The sequence below is a fragment of the Sapajus apella genome, unplaced genomic scaffold, assembly GCF_009761245.1.
Source record: "Sapajus apella isolate SASKATOON/1434 unplaced genomic scaffold, GSC_monkey_1.0 scaffold176, whole genome shotgun sequence".
Lineage (NCBI taxonomy): Eukaryota > Metazoa > Chordata > Mammalia > Primates > Cebidae > Sapajus > Sapajus apella.
The window spans coordinates 650029-675403 of NW_022437116.1; the positions used below are offsets into that span (position 1 = coordinate 650029).

Sequence of the window (25375 nt, forward strand, 5' to 3'; positions counted from 1 at the left end):
AATGTGTAAATCTGAGTGGGTTTGTCTGGGAATAAAATATGTCAACCCGTTTCCATTAGTGTAACAAACACAATGTCCTAATCGTGGTATGACAATGTATGTTTATTGTCTTTGTGGTAGGCAGATAATGCCTAAAGACATCCATATTCTAATACCCACAATGTTGTGGGTATTAATATGTTAATATAAATATGTTAGGTTACATGGCAAAGGGAAATGAAGTTTGCAGATGGAATTAAAGTTAATAATCTGCTAATATAGACAGACTATTCTGGATTATCTAAGTATCCAATGTAATCACAAGGGTCCTTAAAAGTGGACGAGTGAGGCAGAAGAGTCAGAGAATGTATGATGGGGGAAGATGAGTCAAATAGCCACAAAATTGCTGGCTTTGAAGATGGAGGAAGAGACCATGAGCCACGCAATATGAGCAGCCTCTAGAAGCTGGAAAATGAAAAACAAAAACAAAAAACAAAAAAACAAAAAACAGATTTTCTCCTAGACCTTTCAGAAAGGAACACAGCCTTGCTGATATCTTGATTTCAGCCTGGTGAGACTCACTTCATATTTCTGACTATCCAGAACTATAAGATAACACATTTGTGTGTTTTAAGCCACTAAGCTTATGGTAATTTGTTCTAGTGGCAATAGAAAACTAATGCAATGTTATAAAATGTAGATAGCAGTTTGTTTCCAAATTACTGTGGACAGTGGATGGATAATGGCGATAAGTCAATTCAAAAATTAAATGAATTAATTAATATTTTTACATTATTTATTCTTCTTTCCATTTCCTTTTTTGGTTTTTGAATTGACTTTCTGTCCCTTATCAACCCCTTCTTAGCAATCTACAAATTTACTTGTACTCTTATTTTATAATACATTTCAATCTAAACTAACAAATCTTTCAGTTATAATGTCCCATTCCTCAAGCACTCATACTATGTGAAGTCTAATCATCCTTTACATTTATAAGTAACAGATAACATGAGGATTAGGCCTAGGTAGAGGGTAGCAGAAACCATGTCAAATTTAATCTTATTTCACTTTCACCTTCTCTTTTCTAATGTTTCTTTCCTTTATTTCCAACACTGCCCCCAACCAAGTACACACTTTTCAAGGCTCTCTACCACAGCGCTTTGTCCTAGGCATGACCTTCCTGGCAATTATCTTATATTTAGACCAAATTTTCCCATCTACCTCCTTAAGAGTTACCTGTTCCGTGCCTTGTTCTCCCAGGGACCATTACATTTTGGTATGCAAACCAATGAACCATTTCACACTGTTAATGAAGCCAACACTATTTATATGTGGGACAATGGCTTAACCTTTTTGAAGTGGTTTTGCTTTCAGGACGGGGACGATAATTTAACTAAAGAAATGACTCTGTGAGGCTAGGAATTTCAGGCACTGTGGCAGGCTATACAGGAAGGTATTTGTGGCTGGACGAGGAAGGAGTCTCCATGTGTCTTCACTGTGCACTATCTAAGTGGGCTCCTACTCCATTTGTGTGAAATCAAACAAGTAATAACAATGTATGAACCACCGAACAAGCTAGATATCCTGGCCAAAGAGGCTATTGTGCCTCAGGGCCGCTCCAGGGCAAACACGCGAACAGATAATTGGTCCTGTGAGCTGACAAATCAACTTGTACCCACACCATTAAACAACTGTAATTCACTCTGAGTCTAGCAGAGATCCCATTGTTTACTGCTATAAAATAAACTCTATAAAACTTATAAATATGGAGACAGAATTTTAACATTATGCTGCATAGGGTACCTTATATCACGGAATACTAATAAAAACTTTTATATTATAGAAATACATTTTAATAATGTTGTGCTTAAGAATAATTATACTTTGAATGATTTTCATGAGAGGCATCTTTTCCTACATTCACTTCAATATTATGACCGGATTTTCTCTTCTAACCTATATTAGGTCAATAAATTACTTGGATTTTAAAGGCTATAGTGAATTATAGACTTAACTAAAACATGGACTTCTAAACTGGCTTGCATGATTCCACATTGGCAGAATTTAACTGCCATTATGAATTACTTGTTAATTGTGCTGTTTACAGTTTATATGCATACTTGAGACTCTTAACATGTTTAGCACGTTTTACTTTTTTCCTGCATGAAGACTAAAAATATTTAGGTATGTGTGTGCTGCACTGAATCATATTTTAAAACAGAAAAAGGAAAGAAATTAGTGTGCAATTTTGGCTATTGTTTGCACGGTTGTTAAACCATAAAAAATAAACAAAGTGGAGAACAAATGAAAGAAGAAAGCTCATTTAAGTATAACTAAGGCTGTCAAGGGAATAGTTAAAAAGCTTATAACTGAGCCTGAATGTTCAGCATTGAACCATAAGTTTGAACTGGAAGAGGGTTTTGCATGTATCTGTTCTAGTGGGTCACAAATTCAAAATTTACATGGGCCAGGTAAATAACATAAATGAGTGAAGTGGCTCAGATATGACAATGTGGATTAGTAGTGGCTATGGAAACCCAGAGAGTGCATGCTTTGTCTCAGGGGGATCATGCTGTTCAGCTTCAGCTGTTTTTTGCTCTATGGGAGCACAGGCCCAAGTTTGCTGGACTTTTCAATACTTTGAGACAAGCTGAAAACCAATACTTTTGTATGCAACTTTTTACTTTGAAATGGTAATAACTAATTCAATTTTTAAAATGTTAGTATCTGTGGAACATATAGGGTACATGGGATGTCAGATTTAATTTTCTGATGAAACCCAACAGAAAGGAATTTTACACAAAAGACTTTGGAAACATATATTGTCACTTACATGCTGGCCACATGTAGTAGAAAGAATATGGGATTTGAACTCAGGCAGATGCAAGTTGCAATTCTAACTCTGTCACATAACCACTAGGTAATGTTAGGCAAGTTTTAGAAACTCTCTGAGCCTCGATTTCCCTCTCCTTAAAATAAGGATAACAATACCTGTTGCATAGGATGCTTGGTTTTATTTATTTTTATTTATAAATAAAAGTAACATGTGGGACGTGGGTAGATCTTGGCACATACAAAACATCCACTCTTTTTACTCTTTTCCATCACTCTATGTGCCTACCCTGTTTTATTATTATTTTTTTCAATAGCAATCCTATAGACTTGGAATTATATTATGCTCCACTTCCTACTAGAATGTAAGGTTACATGATGGTAAGTAATATGTCAATTTCTTTTCACTGTTGTATCCCCTGCACTAAAAATACTACCTGACACATAATAGGTGTTCAATTAATGTATGTTGGATAGATAATGATTTTAACAAATTATAGTACATTGACTCCTTCCCTTTAATGAATAAACACATGCAAGTACACCTATGTGTATGTTGTCCAAGTTTATAAACCAAGTTAATGCTGTACTGGAACTTAAATTCATATCAAGTTATTTATCTATGATGGCTTTCATTGCATTCTTAAAGTCTGCCAAAATTATGCAATGTTTTACATGGACACACTCATCTCTTGGGTTTATAGAAAATACAACCTTTGAGGTATTTGAATAGCTTTGTAAAGGAAGTCATCCTCACAGTTCCACTGACTGGTGGTTAAAGGCACTTTCAGTGTTCTATGGATTATTCTAAATTTTTTATTCTGACAAATAAACTGGTTTTGTGAATCATAATGATAACAATTTTATACATATCTGGCATATTATAGTTAAAAATACTGTAAGATGAATTCATAACTATAACCCTCAGTTGAATCTCATATCAATCTTTTGAGGTAAATGGGACTAGAACTATTTTCCTCATTTTAAAGAGATACCAGAGATACCCAGTGATAAGTGCCTTACCTAAATTTACAGTATGGATAACTAAAATATCTGGCAATAAACCATGGTTCTAAGGTGGTATTTTATATTCACAGGACCTATCGAAGACTTCCGACTATAGCCAAGACTGCTGTATCTCACAATCTGGATGTTTTTCTTCCCCTCACCCCTTACATAAAAAGTTGCCTGTCCTGGGCCCTATCTCTAATCTTGCTACCATTTATACTTCTCCTTGGTATTAATACAACAAATTTTATTCACCAGAGCCCATGGAGTATTGAAAAATAAACAAACCAAGGGCCTACCCTCAAGAGTTTTCTATCATCAGCGTAACACAAATATTTAGTCTGGCTAAAATATATGTCCCTTGTAAGAAGTGTTATGCCTTAAGGGAGTATGTGAGGTGGGAGGAGAGAAAGATGCTGGTGCTAATTTAATGTAGTGCTTCTAAACTCCGCGTACCTATTAGAATACCCCAAGGAGCTCTGGAAAATACCAAAGCTCGGATCAATCTAGGGTGGAGTCTGGGCAGTGGACTTTTTGAAAGTTCCCATAGGGATCCTAAGGTACAGCCAGTGCTGAACCACCATTAGTCTAAATGGAAGAAATTGCACTGTAGGGAAATAACTGAGGAAAGCAAAAGACAAATACCCACAGACAAACTTGACTTTCTTTTCCCTTGTAATGTCAGTCATTTAATTAAACAGATCTTGATACCAATTACTTTTAAAAGATTTTCATTGAGGCAGTAGCTTTCCTGGGACTTAATCACCAATGATTTTAAGAAAAATATTTTCCTCCCTCAAATCTGACAAACAGTGTCCACTTGATGATGATGTACACATGATCAATTTCATACTCACTTACAAAGTTTGGCAGGTGAAAACCCAAGTGTACACACAAGCGATTGAATCAAAAGTGAAATAACTATCTTAATTTTTATGTACAATTCAAGTGAAACTTGGTTTATATCCCGATTTCTCTGCATTGCCCATTTTCTTACTTTAGTTTGTTTCCATTTGGGATGGCACTTGTTTACCCTTCTATTTTCAGCTACAACCTAGGTTTGGGTTCATCTATCTAAGTTATTTTAGTTTGCTTATTTTTACCTCTTATTTACACATATTGCTTTTCTTTTTCTTAAAAAAAAACTCCATATTTTTTCTTATAGTCCACATTTCCTACAATAGTAGTTTCTAATATACTCTATCAAACCTAGATGTAAAAATCTGTGAGCTCTGTCTAATAAAAAGGAATGGCAATTCCTTAAAGAACATCTGTACAGATTGAAGCTAATTAGAGACACAGAGATTTTATCCAATGATGTAAGTGCATAGTGCCTTCAGCCTTGGAATCTGACTCTAACAATGGGTTTTCATATTCATGTGTGAGATGTGCCTCTTTCAAACCTTGTTACAACTTCGGCACATTACCCTTCTGATGTGAACTTAGATCTTTTTAACACTTTTATGTTAAACAAAAAACAATGGGAATCTAGGATTTTGTTGGAAATGGCCTGAAGGACTTCTTTGAAGGGTGAAATTGAAGTCAAATAGGTGCTTATCCAATAGCTATAGTAATATTTGTATACCTTTCTCTACCCTCTCCAATCTGTCCAGTAAATCAGTACTGTATTAATCTTGTTAACGTGCCCTTTAAATGATCATGCTATGCTCCCACCTTTCATCATCACAGGTTTCCCATTTCCTAATGTATTGAATTCAAAACATTTGACTTGCTTTTCAAAGTACTTTGATACTCTGACCCTACCTAACTTATTTTCTATTGATTTCAAACGTCTGTCATGCCAATCAAGCTGGTCTCCCTGTTATACTATAAAAATACCAGGGTGTTTTTGTTGTGTTATGTTTTGTTTCTTGCCTTCCTCTGAATTGTTCTCAATATGCATAGATTTCCTTCCTTTTATTTCTGTGACTGTTTACACATTCTACCTGTTTTATGAATTATAGGATGAGGTCCAGTTCTTTTCTGAAGACTCTCCCAATCTAGTGCTCTAATGGATCTCTCCTTTTTCCGACATCCTAAAATACTCACCTTCCCCCGAATGTGGCATTTGATTAAATATAGTCTTGTCCCTATTTTAGTTACTTTAAGTATGTCAGCCCTGTAAAGAGTCTGAGGGGATTGTTTATACCTGTTCTCATATGTCCTCCTTGCTTCTAACTTGGTGCTAGGCATATGGTTAGGGATAATAAATATTCGCTGATTGCTAACTGATGCTGGTGTTGCCTAGTAGCCTGGGCCTATACACACTGTCAGTTCTGTCAACAGAGGCTGCGAAAATTCTACCGGAGATTATGGCTGCATAAAAATAAGCCTCTGACATAAAGTGCGGTAACTGCCGCTAGAGAATTCACCTGCAGGAAAGGGACCTCAGGCATATTACGTGGTGCTCTCAGAGACTCTTATGCCAGGTTTTCCACTGTCAAAATACAGCTAAACCATGTGCTAATGTGATGATGTGAGTCTCTGCAATAATTAACTGTAAATCTCTACCTACTTAGTTTTCTCACATGGCCTTAGCGTTCTAATTTCCAATAGGCTACACCTCAGAATTACCATGGATTACAAATTTGTGGAAAAATTGGACAGACTCTGAGAGTCAAAAATTAGCATTTTAAAGAAGCACTTCATTTTCTGTAAAAATCCTATTTTCAAAGTTAAATGTTCTATTTTACTCTGAATGAGCAAAATAAGCCTAAGGTTTCTGAGAAAAATACACTCAGAAGGTAAAGGATTTAATGCCAAGACCTGGAAATGTGAATCCTTCTCTTTGAACACAGCCTCTCTTTTCTTTTACTCTTTTCCTCACTTTAATTGCTATCAACTTATACCGTAACCTCCATTTCCCAGACTCTGCCCTACTCTCCAAGTCTCTTTATCTTGCTTCTTCCTCCCCGCCCCACCCCCCGCTACACAGACATGCACAGATGCACAGAGACAAGCATATAGCCCACCTACCTCCCCAGCCAAACTTCAACCCATGGTCGTACACTTGACACCTTAAGAATGTATTTCTTTACAGTCTCTATTTTCTGGCTCCCTAGTTCTTCCATTGTTTTTACATTGACACAAGGTAAAAATTCAACGGAATAAACAGTAGCAGTTACTGTTATTGTCATAGAACATTATCAGAATACCCACTTTTCTGCACTGTGCATTGCCTTACTAGTCCCTGAGGACACTCATGATGAAAGGTCTTAAGCTCACACCACTCACTCCTCTCAGGCTCTCACTATGCCTTTCCAACTGTGATCACACATTCATTTTACGCCCCCTTTGTGAACCCAATTGATACTCATGTTGCACCTATACATCTGATATCTTCAAAATCTACCCAAATCTTTTCTATGTGTGCACTTTTTCTCCCTCACTTCATCCTAAATTACAGGTAACTTGATTCTTTAAGTGTTCAAATGGCATGCTTGCTTCTTTTTTACCTTACCATGGGACTATGGTAAGGGTCCTGCACACTGTGGGAGTCTGATAAATGTTATATTGAGAGTCAAACACATGCCTGAAAGAATCCTTTTAACGCTAACCCTCAAATACCTGTAAAATGCCCAAGGGAGCCCCACAGAGGAATAGGTCAGCAGAGCTTATTAAAAATGATCTGGGCTTGCAATACAATTTCTTTTAGACTAGATTTTTCCTTAGGCTTAGGACACATGCTAATTCTCTCAGCTGCTTTAATCATGTAGATATTAAACAATGAGGGGGCATCAAACAGTCTTTTAGAGTTATGAGAAGCGCATGCTATGAATAGAAACGAGGGAAGATTAAAGCCAAGCATGTGGTGACTGGCAGTCCCAGCAGCAGGTGTCTTGACTGAGGACAGACCCCAAGATCTACTGGAAAATGCAAAATGGAGAAGCCCAAAGCTGTCAGAGAAGAAGGCTTCAAAACTCAATCCAAATCAAAGAGGGTTGCAGACTTTTATGGAGGCTTTTAAAAGGAAAACGTTAAGTTTGTCGGAATTGTAAATAGAATCCGTCTGAAGACATATTTTCCCTTAAAAAATCATCCCAAAACACAAAAGCATAAAAAAAATTAACAATCACAACAATAACATTTCAAAAGAATCTAAAGGGAGGGAGGGTTGACAGCCAAACCTTTTTTTTAAAGTAATGGTAGCCAGGAAAGAAGATGATGGGTTGTAAGAATTCACCACCTGGAAAAGGGAGTTACCTGGGGAGTGACAGCTGCCATAGGAAAAGTAGAACAAACACACCTGCTGTCAGGCACACCTGTTCTTTTCAGGGAGAGGAACCATGAGGCTGAAACAGCAGAAAACGCCCAAGAACCGGGTAGGATGACTCTTGCAACCCTTAAACATTTTCCCTACTCCTCTGGAGTTATTTCCTCGGCAGGAATGGCTGCAGAGTAACCACATAAGACTTTACCTAAGTCTTTCAATTTTCATAGTCTCTCAAATTGATTTTCTGGCTAATAGAAAGAAATTTCTTAAAGGCCTCAAGAGATGAGGAAGGCAAACATTTTCTGTGGCCTACCCTGGAGAAAGAAGATACATACATTATTATGTGCTATATTAAAATGTGACTTAAAGGTGTCAAATCTTAGGTGGCATGAAGCCTATTGGGACTGGTAAGGTAGATAGAGGTTGTAAGGGGAGAGAGGACACCAGGTGCACACACACGCACACACACACACACACACACACACGTGCACATATATCCACGCACACACACTTGACAAAAGGCCTTACTTCCCCATAGTAATTGTTTGGCATTTAACTGTGGAGGGTCACTTAAGAACATGCTGTTATTTCTGGTTCCACAAAGCGGCTACCTGGTCATTGATGCTTGCAAAAGTCGAATTCTGGGCTTCTACAGTAGCCCAGAGAATATTTCACCCCAATGAGAATAAATCAGACCAAAAGGGCAAGATAGCTCTGTAACAGATTAGCTATACTGGCTTTGTAAACGTTCACAATGCCCTACAGGAAAGCCTGCTGCCAGCAGATAAGCCAAACTAGAGTTCAATATCAGCGGCAATATTTTGTCCTGCCTTGTAAAAAAAATGATATAGTAAGGGATGGAACTAATTGAGGCAGTGGCAATAGTGAGATACAAGGAATTTTAAATGTAACTCATGCATAGTCCATACATGGACTAAAACCTACAATATTTTTGAGTACCTACTAGGTACCGTATGTTAGGCATTGCAAGGAATTTGAAAGACCTCTGTATCAATACAATTAAAAGTATTTGCAATCCTTAAGGAACTTAACGTTTCACTGGGGAGACAATCTTTACAACCAGTGCTTAAGCCAGTAAATAGTCAACTGCAAAGCTGTGAATGTCAGACAAAAAAACTGGAGGAGTTCACAGAAGGCAGTGAGCAATATATGTGGAAGTCAGAAGTTGTGAAGGAAGACTTTATCAAAGAGGCGAGAATTGAGTTAGGGTCTGAGGATGAGTAGGATTTGGAAATGCTAGAAAGAATCCAGAATGAATGTTTGAAACTAAGATGCCAAGGAAATACGAGATTCCAAACATGACCTTCAGCATGAGTCACAGTCACTGTATTTACCCTTGAGTGTAAGAATCAGTGTATTCTTATTAAGGTGGAAATTAAAGTCCCTAGGGATTGAAGTGAAATAAATTACCACCGATTTACATGGGGTTTTTCTAACCTTGCATATAATTCAAATGGAAAAATAAATTTTTTAACTTTTACCTTAATTAAATTTCAAGCATCTCTGCATACTTAGGTTTAAGATCACAATCAGCACTAGAATAAAAAATCCCAAGAGGTGCTTCTGAAAGGGTTCCATAGTAAAGTCACTACACTTGGTGAGTTCATATTCAAACCAATCATAAATTCTATTTTAAAATAATCCCACGAGTAATCTTAAAACCAAATCCTCCAACTCTATAGCTCCAACTTTTGATTATTCATGTGGTTGTAGAGGGGAAAATTAACCTCTCCTTTTCATGGAGCCCTACTTCCAGATGCTGGGGTAGCGGTATTAACCAGTTTGTATTTCACCCTTTTCAGCTATCCACACTCCCAAGAAGATGGTGAAGGGCAACGAAAAGGCCAAAAGGCCAGCAACCAAAGGAAGAAAGGCACACAAAATACAATTGGGGAAGCCCTCTTTCAACAACCCAACTTTGCGAGCATTTGATTCACCAGTCAAATAGGATATGTCCATGAGTTCAAAGAGGATAAATTAATCCAAATATTTATCAAGAGTGATTAGAGCGGTCTTCAGTCATTTCTCAACTTACAATTTTTAATGCAGTATTTCAAAGGGCATTTTAAAAGGAAGGATTAGAAATTATCCATTGTTAACTTTAAGAAGACTTTTAAAGTCCTCATTAATGTTCCACAAATCCAGAATTTGTTAAAATTTCGACAGGCTTTGTTAGAAATTTACTATTAGTGAAAAATGTGCATAAAACAAATTAATTTCAAAATTAAAATTTGGAGAAGGAAAGCTTAACCTACTCAAAATAAGCTTTTAAAAAGCACTTTAAACGCATACATTTACATTCCAATGACTGGTAATCATTCTTATCTGTTCATTAAAGCAGGAGCCAAAGCATGTCTATTTGGCCACACTGTGTTTACCCAGTTTAGTTCCACCGTACTTTAGGACCATTTTTGCATATTCCACTCTATAATTTTTATATAGCTATATAATACTACCTGCACTATTTTGCACAATTTAATTTCCTCCTAAATGTTTTCATATTTTATCTCATATTTTTATTACAAAGAAGAATCCTTGCATATGGTAAACACTTTCAAAAATACGACAAAATACGTATAGGATAAAAAGTGATCTTCTTTCTACCCCTGTCCAAATACTACTCCCCAAAGCTAACAATAAAGAGTATTTGTATATCTCTTATGCATATACACACATTATATCTTTCGATGTGTGTGCATGTGCCTTTGTATATGTGTATTAAGTGACATGCGTGCATATTTGTGTAACATTTTCAGTGAAATTTGGGAGCTTTTGATGCAGATTGTTCTATACTTGGTTTATTTTGTTTAACAATATAATATATGAGAGATATATCTATCTACATCTTTCTTAATGGCTGCATAGATGGAAGAATTTATTTTTTAACCAGTTCCCACTGATGGAGACTTAAAGCATTTTCATTTTGTTTTTGTCAGATATTACTACAATTTTTCCTCCAAACAGATTGCATTACATGACAGTGCCTGACTCCATGTATTTTAGAATAATGAAAATGCAATTCTTACTAAGGTATTCAAACATTCAGATGAGATTTCTTCTCAACTGGTGAAATTAGCAAGGCCCTACTATACAATGCTTTCCTTTACTTTTGGAGACACTGCTATTGTCATGGCATACTCTGCCCTCTTTGCTAAAGATTTCAGCTCATTTATATTGTGTATTTGGCATTTCAGGGACAGCGGGGAAAGGAAAATGGCTTATGTTCTCTCCTTTTGTATTCTTCTTGACTACTGCCTATAGGGCTTGTGAGGAACTGCTTTTCTTAGTGTATTAGAAACAACGGTGGCAGGGCAGGTAGGAAATCAATGGTGCAGCAGATCAGAGTATTAGTCCAGCGGACGATAGGAATGGTAGAAACAAAAGGGCTATAAGATAACCGAGTATAATTGAATTTTGGATAGTCAACTCTTTCATCTTTCTTCCAAAACATTGGTATGCCCAGTGGAAGAAAATGAAGCCCTATAAATGGTTAGGAAGTAAACAGAATGTGACTATGACCATTCTTTTGAAAGATTATAAATATTTCCCTGTATGTTACACAAAGCTGTTTAATTGTATAGATATCATTTATTGAAAGATCGTTTCACATTGTTCACTGTGAATTAAGTGGAAAATAATAACTGAGGAGAGTTCAGAACAATGAAATCTCTCTGGAAATAAAATATCATCTTGTAACAGGTGGGCAATTTGAAGGATTAAATTAATGCTTTGGGGTACCATTTAGACAGTGGATTGACAGTAAACTTATAATATTTGAAAACAAAAAAAGTTGTAGTAGAATTGATGGTTTGGACAGGTCACTTCTCTCTGAGTCCAATTCCCCTTCTGTGAAGCTAGGTGGCTATACTAGATAATTTTTAACAGCTCTTTCATTTCGATGATTCTGCTATTATGGACATATTTAATAATAATTCTAATAGGCATAAACACATTCTATGGCCAGAAATACTAAGATGTTCACTTTTAGATTTTTCTTAAGTCCACTATTGGTACAGTTTTTCCTAACAGAACCTTTTGCTCCTCTGTGTCTGGCTAGATTTTACTTTTGAACTTAACTCAGATGTTCTATCTTCCCGGAATCCTTCCTTGATTCTTCTAATCCCTTATTTGAGTCAGATGTTCCTCCTACTGTTCTTATCACACTGCGTTTTAAATTTTCTGTTTCTTCAGTCTCCCAATTTGATTATAATAAGCTCCTTTTTGGCAGCAACTTAGCCTTTGTATTCCGAGTGCTTAGCACAATACCTGCCACATAGCAGAGACCCAACAAATATTTACCGAATTAATTAAAGCATGCCATTCAAACACTGATGTCAATGATTTTTTTACAGCAGAAACATCTGAACTTGCTACATCATTGGCTGGCAAATGCAACTGCCTATTTATATTCTTAGATATCTCATGAGTATCTCAAAATGAAAATATTTAAAACAGAACTCTTGAAATCTAACCTGAAACCTATTCCTTTCTCAGTATTCCCCACATTAGTTTCCCCCACCAGGAACCTGACTTATTCCTGATTCTTCCCTCTTCCTGTCCACTCAAATGCAACCCTGAACATAAGGTCCTTTAGGTTATAACTCAAGAATATATCTCAAATTAGTCCACTTCCCTCTAGCTTCACCTCTTTCATGGACTTCTGCAATAACTTGGTAACTGATTTCTCTTGTTCCTTTTTGTATTCCCCATCCATTAACCAAACAACTGCCAAAGCAATCTTATAAATATGTGAACCCCACTGCTGTCTCTGATTAAAACCAATCAATATAGTACCATTACCTTAGGAGAAAGTCTAAAATCTTGGGAATAATTTTCATAGCCCTAGGTCTTGTCTCCTCCTAACTCCACAGCTTCATCAAGTAGCACCTTTTCTCTCCCTTTCTGCAATATAACCACACTGGTTTCCTTACAGTCACTAAGACACATCAAACTCTTGAATGCCTTAGAGACTTTGGACATGCTGTTTCCCCTTGCTTGGAATGCTCAGTCCCTGGCTCTTCACATGTTCAGCTCTTCCTTATCCTTCTTATCTCAGCTTAAAGACTACTTCCTTGGACACACTAAGTAGATCCCTAGCCTTACCCTATTATCTTCTAAGGATACACCCTGTTGGTCGCCATAGCACCTCATAGCACTATTTGGTATCCCTAAATAGATTATAAGCTCAACAAAGACACGGTATATATTTGTTTCATTCACCACTAAGCGCTTAGTATGCTGTCTGGCACATAATAGATATTCTCTCTATATTTCTTGAATGCAATACTAAGCAAATGCAAAATAAATACTGGCTGAGAGTGCAAATAATGACAATGCTGTACTGTTTTTGGTGCAAAATCAAGCATGGTTAATCATGAGGGTGCAATCTTGATAAATAGATATTTAGTAGCTATTCACAATTCTTAAAAAGTAGTATAACTATTAAGCACTTATCTACCACCCTTCAGCTATAAATACTGGTAAAAAACACTCAAGATATTTACCCATTTATTTACTCATGTATTCAACAAATGATATAATAGTGGAAAATCAATAATGACTACAATTATATAGAGAAATACTGTTATCATAAATGAATGGATTCAATTACGAACAACATGGAAAAATCAGCTAATTTCAATTTTTTGGTAAGTTATATTTAAGTACCTTTAAACTTCTCCAAAGATATATGTTTATTTTTCCTGTCTAGACTCTATACATAGAGAGCAGGGTCCATAGATTTTATTTTTCTTGCTCCAAGAGTGCTTATTGCAAAGCTCAGCAAATAAATAGATGATGCTTATCTAAGTGCTTCTCCCTGTATCTGTATCAACATAGACGCTGAGCTTTTCCATTAAAAAACACATGCTAAGATCCCTGAGAAAGGAAAGAAAATACAGATAAGAAAAGAAAACCCTAATAAGAGCTGAAAAGTCTGTCAATGATGATGGACAGAATAACATTAGAAGAAGCACTACCATGTAGCATCAGATGCATATATTTACATTTAATTTGAGGATGATAGGCTTAGCACCATACAAACGATGTTTGTTTATGCCTTCTAGTAGCTTACTATCCAAGATGCTGATTATACTGCAAGGTACATAAATAATTTGAAGGGCTATTATTCATGCTGCCTCATAGAGCAACTCGATGGGCTATGTCATTGCAGTATATTATTTGTTATTGAATTTCCTCATTTTCATTTGCTGAGCTGATTTTTATCAATACTATTACAGCTTCTTTTTATTTATAGCTTCTATTAATCTTGACATCGTATTGTTTGCATTATAGAGTGCTCTGAAGTGTTTCTATTAAAATTATTAACATTTTCTCACTGAAATTTAGCCAAAATAGTAAAGAAAATGCATTGTAATATAACTCCATATATGTCATGCAAAGAAAAACATAATTCAATTCCTGCTGTAAACCAACACAACTGAGTCTCCTTAATATAATAAAACACAAATACAATATAAACCTATAAATGTTTGGACATGGTACCATTTCCAAAATAGCATAGCAATTAGGTAATATTTGTCTAGAGAGAAAAAGCAAGATTTTTGGATATTATCTTCCTAAAGCTAATAATAACCTCCTAACAATTTCAATTGAAGTTCAATTTATAAGGGCAAACTCGCCACACAAACTGTTTTCAGTGAGAAAAAGGAATTTAGAAGTGCTTTCATTGTTTTTTCTGCCTGTGTGATGTCAAACATCTGCTTTATTTAAACAGTTGAACTTCCAGTTGGTTGTTTCAATATTACATACACATCGTCTAAAAACGATCTTTACAATAAGAAAGCCTGTGATATGTGTAGACGACTACCGCAATTTTAGGTTTCACAATAGCCACAGTAAATGATTTGCCTCTAGCAAATCCATCTACTTACATGTCAGCAGAGGAACATGGTTTAATAAATCTGAATTGGTTCTGAAATGGGAATTGCATAAGGATGACAATAGTGAGAAATATGGTAAAATGGAAGAACTATTTTTGAAATCTCTTTTCTTTATACAGAAGACTACTGAGAGTTTCTAGAATTGCTGAAAAGGGTAGAAAGTACATTTGTGGATTTCTTAGTGAACATAATCTCTCCACAGATTCCTGGCTAAATAGTAAAACTGCAGCATTCTGGTGAGTAATTGTATATACATCGATGCTCAAATGAAGGCATTCTGTAGAAGTTGTATGCACAATAAATCACCATCTGTAGTTGGCCCTTGGAGTCTATTTGAATGCCCATTCAGTCCAAGCCGGCTGGCTAGATATGTCATTGATTTTCTTCTTCAGTGCCATCTCCGGGCAAAAAGCCAATGTTTAATAATAGAAAAGATCACAACTTAAAAAGGGAGGAGGGGAGAGAGAGCATTTTTGAACCCAAATCAGCAAGTTTCTGGAAACTGGGTACACTAACAAGGTATTTATGGACTTAGGTTGGATACAAATAAATATATAAGAACACGTATTCATCTGAATAAGAAAGGACATTGCAACACTTTTTACTAGGAAACCTCACTCTGCCAATGATACCTACCCTTACACCTATTGGACTTCCTCGTGGGTGTAAAACCTACTTTTTAAACTTGACAAAGACCACAAGATTGATAACTTTCTTTTATTTTCCCAGTTGATCAGTCCCTTTCCTAACTTCAGCTCTTTTCTATGGTGGTCTCGAATCCAGGATCAGCTGTTTCAACTGGTCTTTCGACAGCATTACCTCTGCCTTCTCCCTCATCTTTCTGCTTGACCTATCCTCTAAGAGGTTCTACCTTGGTTTCCATTGTTCCTGCACCTGGGGTGATAAGAAAATTAAAATTACTGTATTTAGTATCCCTTTTCTAGGAATGTGGCCCTCAATTCAAATGATTACTATAAGAAAAAGCATTTGATTTGACAGGATAAATCCTAATAGCCATTCCTTACAATGGCTACAAAGTCCTATGTGATCCAACTCCTGCTCACTTCCTGACCTCATCTCACATCACTCGCCTCTTCACTCACTAAGATCCATTCTCAGTGGCCCTCTTTCTTCTAATTAAATATGCCAAACTTATGTATCACTCAGGGCTTTTGTTCTTGTTCTTACCCCTGTCTGAATATTATTCATCCAAATCTTCAAATAGCTGGCTTATTCCTGTGATCCAGGTGTCAGCTATTCAGACCTCCCTGACCATCAAAGCTAAAGTAGGCCTCACTGCCAGTCACTCTTTATTATAATCCTGTTTTAATTTTTAAATAAAATTTATCAATAGCCAAAATATGTTGTTGATCATCAATCTCTCCTTACAAAAGTGTAAGCTCCTGAAAGTAGGGACCATGTCTATGTTTTTCACAACTGTATCCCCAACACCTAAAACAAGATGTGAAACTTTGTAGGAACACAAAAACTTCTTGTTGAATGGTGGAATGAATTACCACAGTTATCAGTTCGTGTGTGAAAATCTGAACTAAGCTTTGTACATTCTGCAGGTCCTACCCCTGACCACAAGTGATTGACCCACGAGTGAGCAACTGAATAAAGCAAGGCTAATCAAAGTCCATGCTTAGGATTATAGGTCTTGGACCCATTAAATACACTGCTTCTATATGAGGGTAGTAAGAGGAGATGCTCAAGAGCCTTTAACAGCCATGTTTTATACTCTTTGTTTACTAAGCCTGTGTACATGAAACAAAATGAAATTTAAATTCAAAGCCCACTAGAAAAATTTAAAGACTACACTGATCATATTTGATTCATTAGCTCCAGTTATTTCCTATGTCAGTCATATGTTTGCCGTTTCTACAGTTTGCTATTCTAAACTTTCTTTTCTTCCCTAGGCCAATAAATTCATGCCTCTTTTGCTTAAGCTAGTTTTAGTTGACTTTCTGTCACTTACAACCGAGATTCTAACTTATATACTAACTTTCCCTGCAACCCTACTACCACTTACTAGATTTTTTCCTGTCTCTTATTGTTCATTCTGCTAATGTTTCTTACTCTACTCACAACCCTCTCTCCCTGAATCTTGGCAGACGACATTGTCTCCTACTTAACATAGACAACAGATGCTATGAGACATGACGCATCCTACAATTATCCCTCCTCCTTTCACGTTTCAGAGACCAAACATTCCATCTGTATTCTGAATTCCATCCCTTTATTTAGGCTTTCTTCAGGATCTTGCTCCATAGATACTACCTCTCTTTTCTGTCACTTAATATTTTTTCTTCATTGTTCATTTTCCCTTGACTATAAGTATTCATTCATTCATACTTCAAATATTTATTCATTGCCACTGTGGGAGGTGCAGGACTAGGTTAATGTACATGCTTATGTTTCTTTTCCATCCAAGAAAGAATTTAATGTGACAACAAAAAATTCCTTCCTAAAACCTGTGTTCTCTTTTAGCTCTTGCCCCTCTCTTGACCATCCCATCACTTCTCAGACAAGCATCTTAAAAGCCTTGATGTCTCCACTTCCTTTATCTGCATTTATTTGTCAACCTACTGAAATCTTTCTTCTAGCTCTACTACTAAACTACAAATCTCTTTTTTCAAAGTCAGCAATAAACTCCTAAATGCCAAATCTGGTAAATATTGTAGTATTTATTTAACAAGATCTTTTTTCATGGATGATGCTATTTCCTATTTCTGGATTATTTGTTCTTTCTTGTATTCTGTAATACCACATTGTCTTGAATTTCCATTAGTCCATTTCTCAGCAATTTTCCCAAGCTCCTCTTCCTGTCAGTGCTTTAAATGTTTAGTGTGCTACATGATTTTGTCAATTGCCTCTTCCTTTTCTGTCTTCTATTCAGTACATGCTCTTTTGATGTGATCACATCCAGTCTCAAATATCAGTTATGTATCAACAATATCCAAATCCATTTTCTAGCCCCAGTACTCCAAGTCTTGTATATCTAACTTCATACTAGATATTTCTATGTGAAGAACCTACAACACTGTGAAGTCATGTTCAAAAGGGAATAGTTGCTTTTTTCCCCCCTAAAACTCTGCCTTCTTGACTCCTACATTGACTGCTAGCAACATCCTACCTTCCTACGTTGACTGCTGGCACCATCCTCTTCTTTAATGACTTACCAAACACAAAAATTGTATAAGTTCATTTTAAAGCTGCTGATAAAGACATACCCAAGACTGGGTAATCTGTAAGGAAAAAGAGGTTTAATGGACTCAACGGTTCCACATGGCTGAGGAGGCCTCACAAGGTGGAAGGCGAACGGCACGTCTTACATGGCAGCAGGCAAGAGAGAATGAGGGTCAAGTGAAAGGTTTTTCCCCTTATAAAACCATCAAAACTCATAAGACTTATTCACCACCATGAGAACAGTATGGGATAAACTGCCCCCATGATTCAATTATCTCCCACCAGGTCCCTCATAATATGTGGGAATTATGGGAGATACAATTCAAGATGAGATTTGGGTGGGGACACAGCCACATCATATCAGCCATCTTTATTATTTTTTTCTCCTTCAACAACCAGTTAGCCCCTAAGTCTTGACAATTTAAATTTATCTTCTATGTATGTCTCCCTTTTTAAAAATTTGGACAATCAATGCCTAAGTTAATCTCCTCATCATCTCTTTCTCTAGATTATTGAAGTATTTTCCTAACTGGTCACTTTCAACCCATCTTTCACTCTTCCAATGTATCTCCCTCATTGCCAACATAAACTACAAAAGTTTTGAAATCCTCCCTATTTCAGAGGAATATGCTTAAAGCACACTAAAGTTCACCTTGAAGATTATGCTTTTTTTCCCCCACAGGGCTCACTATGAATAGTTCCAAAATGTACCTCTGAATTTTTCACAATTATTTTGATAAGGCTACAATCAACCAAGTAAAGTAGAAGTCTATTAATAGCAACAAGAAGTCACTGAATACTGGTAATATCATTGGGCAGAGAGGTTAAAAATGGTAGAGAAAAAGAAGTGGTAATATAATTCAGAAGAGAACTAAATTCTTACCTGAATTTTTGTTATAGTTTGTCTATTGCTAGGGTTCAAACACTTCCTTTGAACCATGCCTACATGCATATCAAGCTCAATATTATGTTAGCATATAACTTGGAAGTCATTTCTGTTCTTTTGCATCTCAACACAGGCGGATAAAGACATATCACCAGTTTTATTATTTTTATTTCAAATAGATGTCACTTTCTAAGTCTGTTCTTCAAATGAGGAATTATAAAGAAGAATCTCAGAAATGAGCATTTCAGTTTTAGGAGACTAAGGAGGATCAGACAGGTCAGTGCTGAAAAGGAAATCCTCACACAGAGATCTTGTTGATTATCCTAGCAAATCTCTCTTTTCATTTTACTTTTCTCCTTTGGTTAGAAGATTCTCTCTAGAGGCAAAAGGGAGGGCTGTACATTTCAAATTATTTTTAGGTCTTTGATTAACTGTGCCACTAGACCCCAGGTGACTATTAATATACTAGTAAAGGCAGTTAAAAGAAGACCTGAGGTCATTCAGTGAGTGAATGAAGCAAAATTGAAAGCATGAGTCTTGACCCAGTGATATGATCTTTATAGTAGACCACATAGTAGAGGCAATCCAAAAGGGGGCAAATGGGAATAAGGGACACTATCTGCACAAAAGGTTAGAAGACAAAGCTACTCAGCATGGAATTCAGAATTAAAATGAAAGAACTTACCTAGCTAACTTTCAATTCATCCATTCTATCTCAATAAAGCTCAATCCTATTATAATACAGCACACAATTTTAAGGCTACAAATGTACTGCAGAGAAAATCCTGTGTCTTGAAATACAAAAGCTCAGTAAAACAAAAGCCAAAATATGAAAGCTATCAGTTATGCTTCTCAACATGAGCTGATGCTGCTGTGTTAAATTTTTGTCTGCGACCAAAAGAAAATTTCTTGAATAGTAAATGCTCCATAAATGCTTGCCCAATTGAATTATCTAATTGGTTAATGTCAACTTTTTAATGTTTAAGGATCATTGGGTATTATCTATTGATTAGCTAACAAGTACTTCTTATCCAGAGAAAACAGGAAGCTCATGCCATAGCGTACTAGGATCTTTGCAAGAAGAGACAAACATTCATAAGATTGCTGTTAATTATGTTTCCACTTCTCATGAATTGTTTACTTTTATTATTTACCTATGTCTTGAATGGTATTGAAACAAACCATGTAAGTCCCTTTGTCAACTGCCAGAAGTATAATTCTCTACAATTAATCAGTAAAAAGAGAATTAAGCATTGCTTCTTTAGAATTAGGAAAAACCTGCTGCAGATAAATTGAATGCATTAAGAAATTAACATACCAGTAAATGATTGATCATTACAATTATCTGAATTTGCATTTCTAGAATTTCACTGAAAGAACTCAAAATCATTCTTCTAAGATATTTTTAGCTACATTTCCCAACTGGATGAAGTATAATAGAGATGTGGTGGTACTTGTTATTAAAATTATAAGTTCAAGTTCTTTTGAAAATGTTCACAAGTGGACATTAAATAAATTAATCCAGTGTATTTTAAAATAGGAACACATACAAGGGTTTAGGGTTTGCCAGCTATTTTTTTTTATCTACCCTGATGTATAAAAGAACAATTCATCTGTAAGTCATGAATCACAAAGGTTTGTAAGTCACCCAACTACTAAACATTCTGATTAAAAAGCTGGAGAAGAGCAGGCCATTTAGATAAATATTATTTGGCAGTTGCAAACATCTCTATACAGGCAGCTTATAAAAATATTACTGAGGAGTAAATCAAATAGTAAATAAAATATTACTGAGGAGTAAATAAAATGCCATCCAAAATATACCATTCTCAGTCAGAGCTAAAAGAAATAACTTTTGTTTGAGGACAAACAGCAATAATAATAATTATAAGTACTGATAACAATAACTAATACTGAAAGATAATTATGTGCCAGGCATTATTTTAGCATTTTGTTTGCTTTACTTAAATAAATATTTACCACATGCTTAGTACGTCCTAGGCAGTGTTCAAACACTGGGACTCAGCAAAGAACAAAATACAAAATTCTTTGCTCTCACAGAACTTAATCTAGTATGAAAGACAGAAAACAAATGAATAAAATAAAAATATACTAATAATTATAAATAAATATATAGTTATACATATTTGGACATATAGTACAGTAAGTAAATATGTATGTAGTAAGTATAAGTAAATATGTAAAGCATAAATAGAAATAAGCAAAATAGTATGTCAGATGGTGATAAATAGGGTGACCATAATGTCTCAGTTTTCTCAGATAGTACTGGTTTGTTTATACCTGTGGTCCTAGTGTAATTACTCCTAGCGCACCCTTTTGCTCTCAAAAATATCGAAGTTTAGACAATAAATCGTGTGGTCACCTAAATAATAAGTACTATGGAGAGAAAAAAGCAGGAAAGCAGATGTGTTGGAGGAGGGTTATAATTTGCAATAACATAGTCAGGGAACGCCTCTCTGAGAAGGTGACATCTGGATGAGAACCTGCGTCAGGCAAGAGACCGAGCCAGGTCTCTATCCAGGTAGATAGCAAGGGAAAGAACATTTCAGGCAGAGGGAAAAGTGATTGCCTATATTTTTTGGAATCATCACAGAATGATTGTAAGAGAAGGGTTGAGAAACAGAGTAGTAGGAGATGGAGTCACACATATAAAGGGAAGCCTCATTATGTAGGACTGTGTCCTCAGTGAGATGGGGAGCCATTGCAGGTTTTGAGCAGGGAAGTGATATGCTTTAGGCTTTAAGGGTATCACTCTGACTATTGTATTTGGAGTAAATTGTAGGGGTGTAAGGCATAAAAGGAGAGAAATCAGTTCAAAGACTATTACAAAAATTAATATGAAAACGGCTGGTGGCTTGGATCAGGGCGGTAGCAAAAGAGGTGATGATAACAATATCAGATTTTGGATATATTTTGAATACAGAGATGACAAGGATTGATGGTAAAATGAATGAGGTCAGGAATCATGTCAAGGTTTTTGACATAAATACCTGAACTAAAGAGTTGCCAGAATCTGAGACAGAGAAAGTTGGAGGAGCAGATTTTGAAGGGAGGGTCAGGAGTTCTGTTCTGAATATTGTCTCAGCTTGGGTTTCCCAAAAAGCAGACAGTGAAAGAAGAGCTTGTGGGTAGAAAGTAAATTTTGGAAAGTGATCCTCAAAATAAGAATTGAGGATCAGTAAAATGAGACGAAAAAGGCAAGTCAAAGGGTGAGTTTTTGAGCTGGTCACAGCTAAGAGCAGCTGAGGCTTGATCTTAAAGGGGACCCTCTGAAGAGCTTGTAAAATGCCTGAGAGAATTGTCTGCTCAAATACAAAAGAGAGATGTAGTCATGATTGACTCTTTCTCTTCTAGGTCAAGGGTTGTCCCATGATGTGTTAACCCACTCACACTTTCAGGCTTGCCCATGCCTCAGAATGGCTGAGTGGGTTGCTACCAGCATTCCACATACAAGTAGCAAAAAAGGCAGGAATGAAAGCTATCTGATGCAGTTGAAAAAACATGTGGTTAGTGTATATCTGCATGTAGCTGGTAGCTGCAGCAATAGCTGGAATAAAAAGGTGGGGTGAAAATGCGAGGCGGATCAAAGGTGTCTGATACAGACATGTTAAGTTTTAGATACTTATCAGACATGTACATGCAAATAAAAAATAACCAGCTGAATATATGAATCTGAATTTCAAGGGAGAGGTCAAAGCTGGTGATGTAAATGTTTCTTTTCTGTATATAAATGATATTAACCACATGAAAGAGGATTATCTGACCAAGGAAGAGGTCTGAAGGCTGGGTTCTCAGGCTGTCTGATGTCTAATAGTTGGGATGATGAGAAGCATCCAATAAAGGAGAGTTAGGAGAATGGTCAATGGGATAGGAGGAGACAAAATATGATATCTTGAAAACCAGATAAATAGGAAACAGTGAGTAATCAGTGGTGTCAAATGCTGCCAAAAGGTCAAGATGAAAACTAAGAATTGACCATTGAACTTAGCACCATGGAGACCTCGGTGATCTTGACAAGAGCTGAGGATTTCAAGAAACTCTAAGGCTTAGAAATTAGAAAAATCATTAATCTAAATGTTGGATTTCTTGCAAATAGTGGTAGGGAATGAAATGAGAAAGACCACAATGCAAGAATCAAATACTGAAAAATGCCTGTCAGTTTGAAGATTGATAAATCACCTTAATGAGGTAGAAGGAAGGATAAAACAATAGTCAGATGGTATGAACTTTAAAAGAAGTGAAGCTGTAAAACTGAAGACCTTGGAATAAATTGGTTATCATTGAGTAAATTATTTCTGGCTCAGTTAATTCAGGTAGTTAGTTCATAATGTTAGAAAGAGAGAGGTCAATAATTTGATCTTCACCCTAGACAGCTAATCTGGCAAAGAAAAGAACACTGTCCCTTGGCCATGGCATATACTTCGGTCTTGCACAGCAATCTTGAAAATTATATGAGCCTAATGTTAATCACAGTGGATCCCTGACATTAAAGTCCAGAAGGCTCAGGCTATACCATTCCCTATTAACTAGGAAAAACACGTAGATATTTCTAATTGTATGTAAAGAGGACTAGCTTTCATTATAGACCCATTTGAACACCAATGACTACATTTTACGAATGCCTTTCTACATATACATTATAGTATATTATTTAAGGGCATGACCCTTAGTGTCCAACAAACATGTTCAAGTCACAACTGAGCTATTTACTATCTGTATCATTTGAGGAAAGTTAACCTCCTTCTCCAGGTCTCAGTTTCATAATCTGTAAAATGGGGATTAAAAATGTGGCTAAATATTATAGGATTGTTTTAACGGTTAAATGAAATCATGCTTAGAACAGTGTTTGACATGTAATAAAGATTAGCTATTATTGTTCTTAAAAATGGGTAAGCATGAGGATTTATTTGCTGAAGTATAATGGTTTACAAGGTCCCACTCTGCTGTCATTGCTAGTCTAGAAGCATTTTTCTGTAACAGCTTTCAACTTTATTTTAAACTTGGGAACTCACCAGAGACAGCTTTTTGTTTTGTTTCAGCTGTTCAGAAGTCACCTATGAAGTTAAGCCTCTTATGTGGATTAAGTCAATGGCAATATTGATTTAGACTTTTTATGAGCTACCAATTTTAGTTATCCTAACCTTTCAAGGAAGAAAAAAAAAATCCCTTGCAAGATTAGAAACTCTTTCATTCTCACTCTGAGTAGACTTAATTGTAAAATAATCCAGTGATTGCTTAGTTAGGAAGGCCATTAGTATCACAAAGAACAATATTTCCATTTATTCAAACTACAACATCAATAGAATGTGCCTCCCCAAAATCTAGCAATGAAGGACACTGTTGGTACTAATTTGTTCAAAATTTTAACAGTTCCGGAACCTTCCCAATATAGTGATCCATTAGTATGTACAGAATTTTTAATAAATATGGCTATGCAATGATAGTTACTGAGGTAAGTTATTGATAGTAATTGGATCATAAAACATTTCAAATGAGTTTGTAGCATGAAGGCAATAGAAGATGATGAAGAGCCCTATGGAGAAAGACTCATCTGCTGTTGAAGGTTCACTAAAACTCCATTCACAGGGTCAGTGCCATCAGGAATTATTAGAGGGAGCACAAGACTTACTGCTGAACTATTTTGCATAAAGTTTACAGAATCTACAGTGTACAAAAGCCATGATGCTTTTAGCAAGTTGTAGCCAAGTAAGACTCTTCTAATCCAACTCATTAATGTGCATGAAAAAGATAATGTTAGAAATTTTATTTTAATTAATACTCTTTTAGGATTTAAAAACTCTATGATCTGATGTTAATTGTGTCTTATTTTTTTTTTGAGATGGATTTTCACTCTTGTTGCCCAGGCTGGAGTGCAGTGGCATGATCTTGGCTCACTGCAGCCTCCGCCTCCTGTGTTCAAGCAATTCTCCTGCCTCAGCCTCCCAAGTAGCTGGGATTATAGACGTCCGCCACCATGCCTGGCTAATTTTGTGTATTTTTAGTAGAGATGGGGTTTCACCATGTTGGCCAGGCTGGTCTTGAACTCCTGACCTCAGGTGATCTATCTGCCTTGGCCTCCCAAAGTGCTGGGATTACAGGCATCATTTTTATCAAACATTCTCTAGAAGATTTGAACTGAAAACCATTCTCCAGTGTTTCACAGCAGCTTAACTGGAGTATCACAACTATAGTTACCATAATAGGGCTGAACATTTTGTTAAACCTGTTTCCACTATTGCTCTTCTATATGCCTTACAGAGCAAGGGCATGGGAACTTAAGATCCTCAACAAAGTCAGACTGGCTAATGTGAGATAGAATTCTCC

The 25375-nt window shown here is 36.2% G+C and overlaps 1 protein-coding gene and 1 non-coding gene across 2 annotated transcripts in view; one reads left to right on the forward strand and one right to left on the reverse strand.

Annotated features, from left to right (window-relative positions):
- The window catches only part of LOC116542964 (teneurin-1-like), a 316984-nt gene that overhangs the window by 37639 nt on the left and 253970 nt on the right, over window positions 1–25375 (reverse strand). The gene's annotated exons all lie outside the window — the stretch shown is intronic.
- On the forward strand, window positions 5158–5256 carry LOC116542972. Its single transcript, XR_004265426.1, has one exon. It is a non-coding gene; the product is annotated as a small nucleolar RNA U13 (small nucleolar RNA).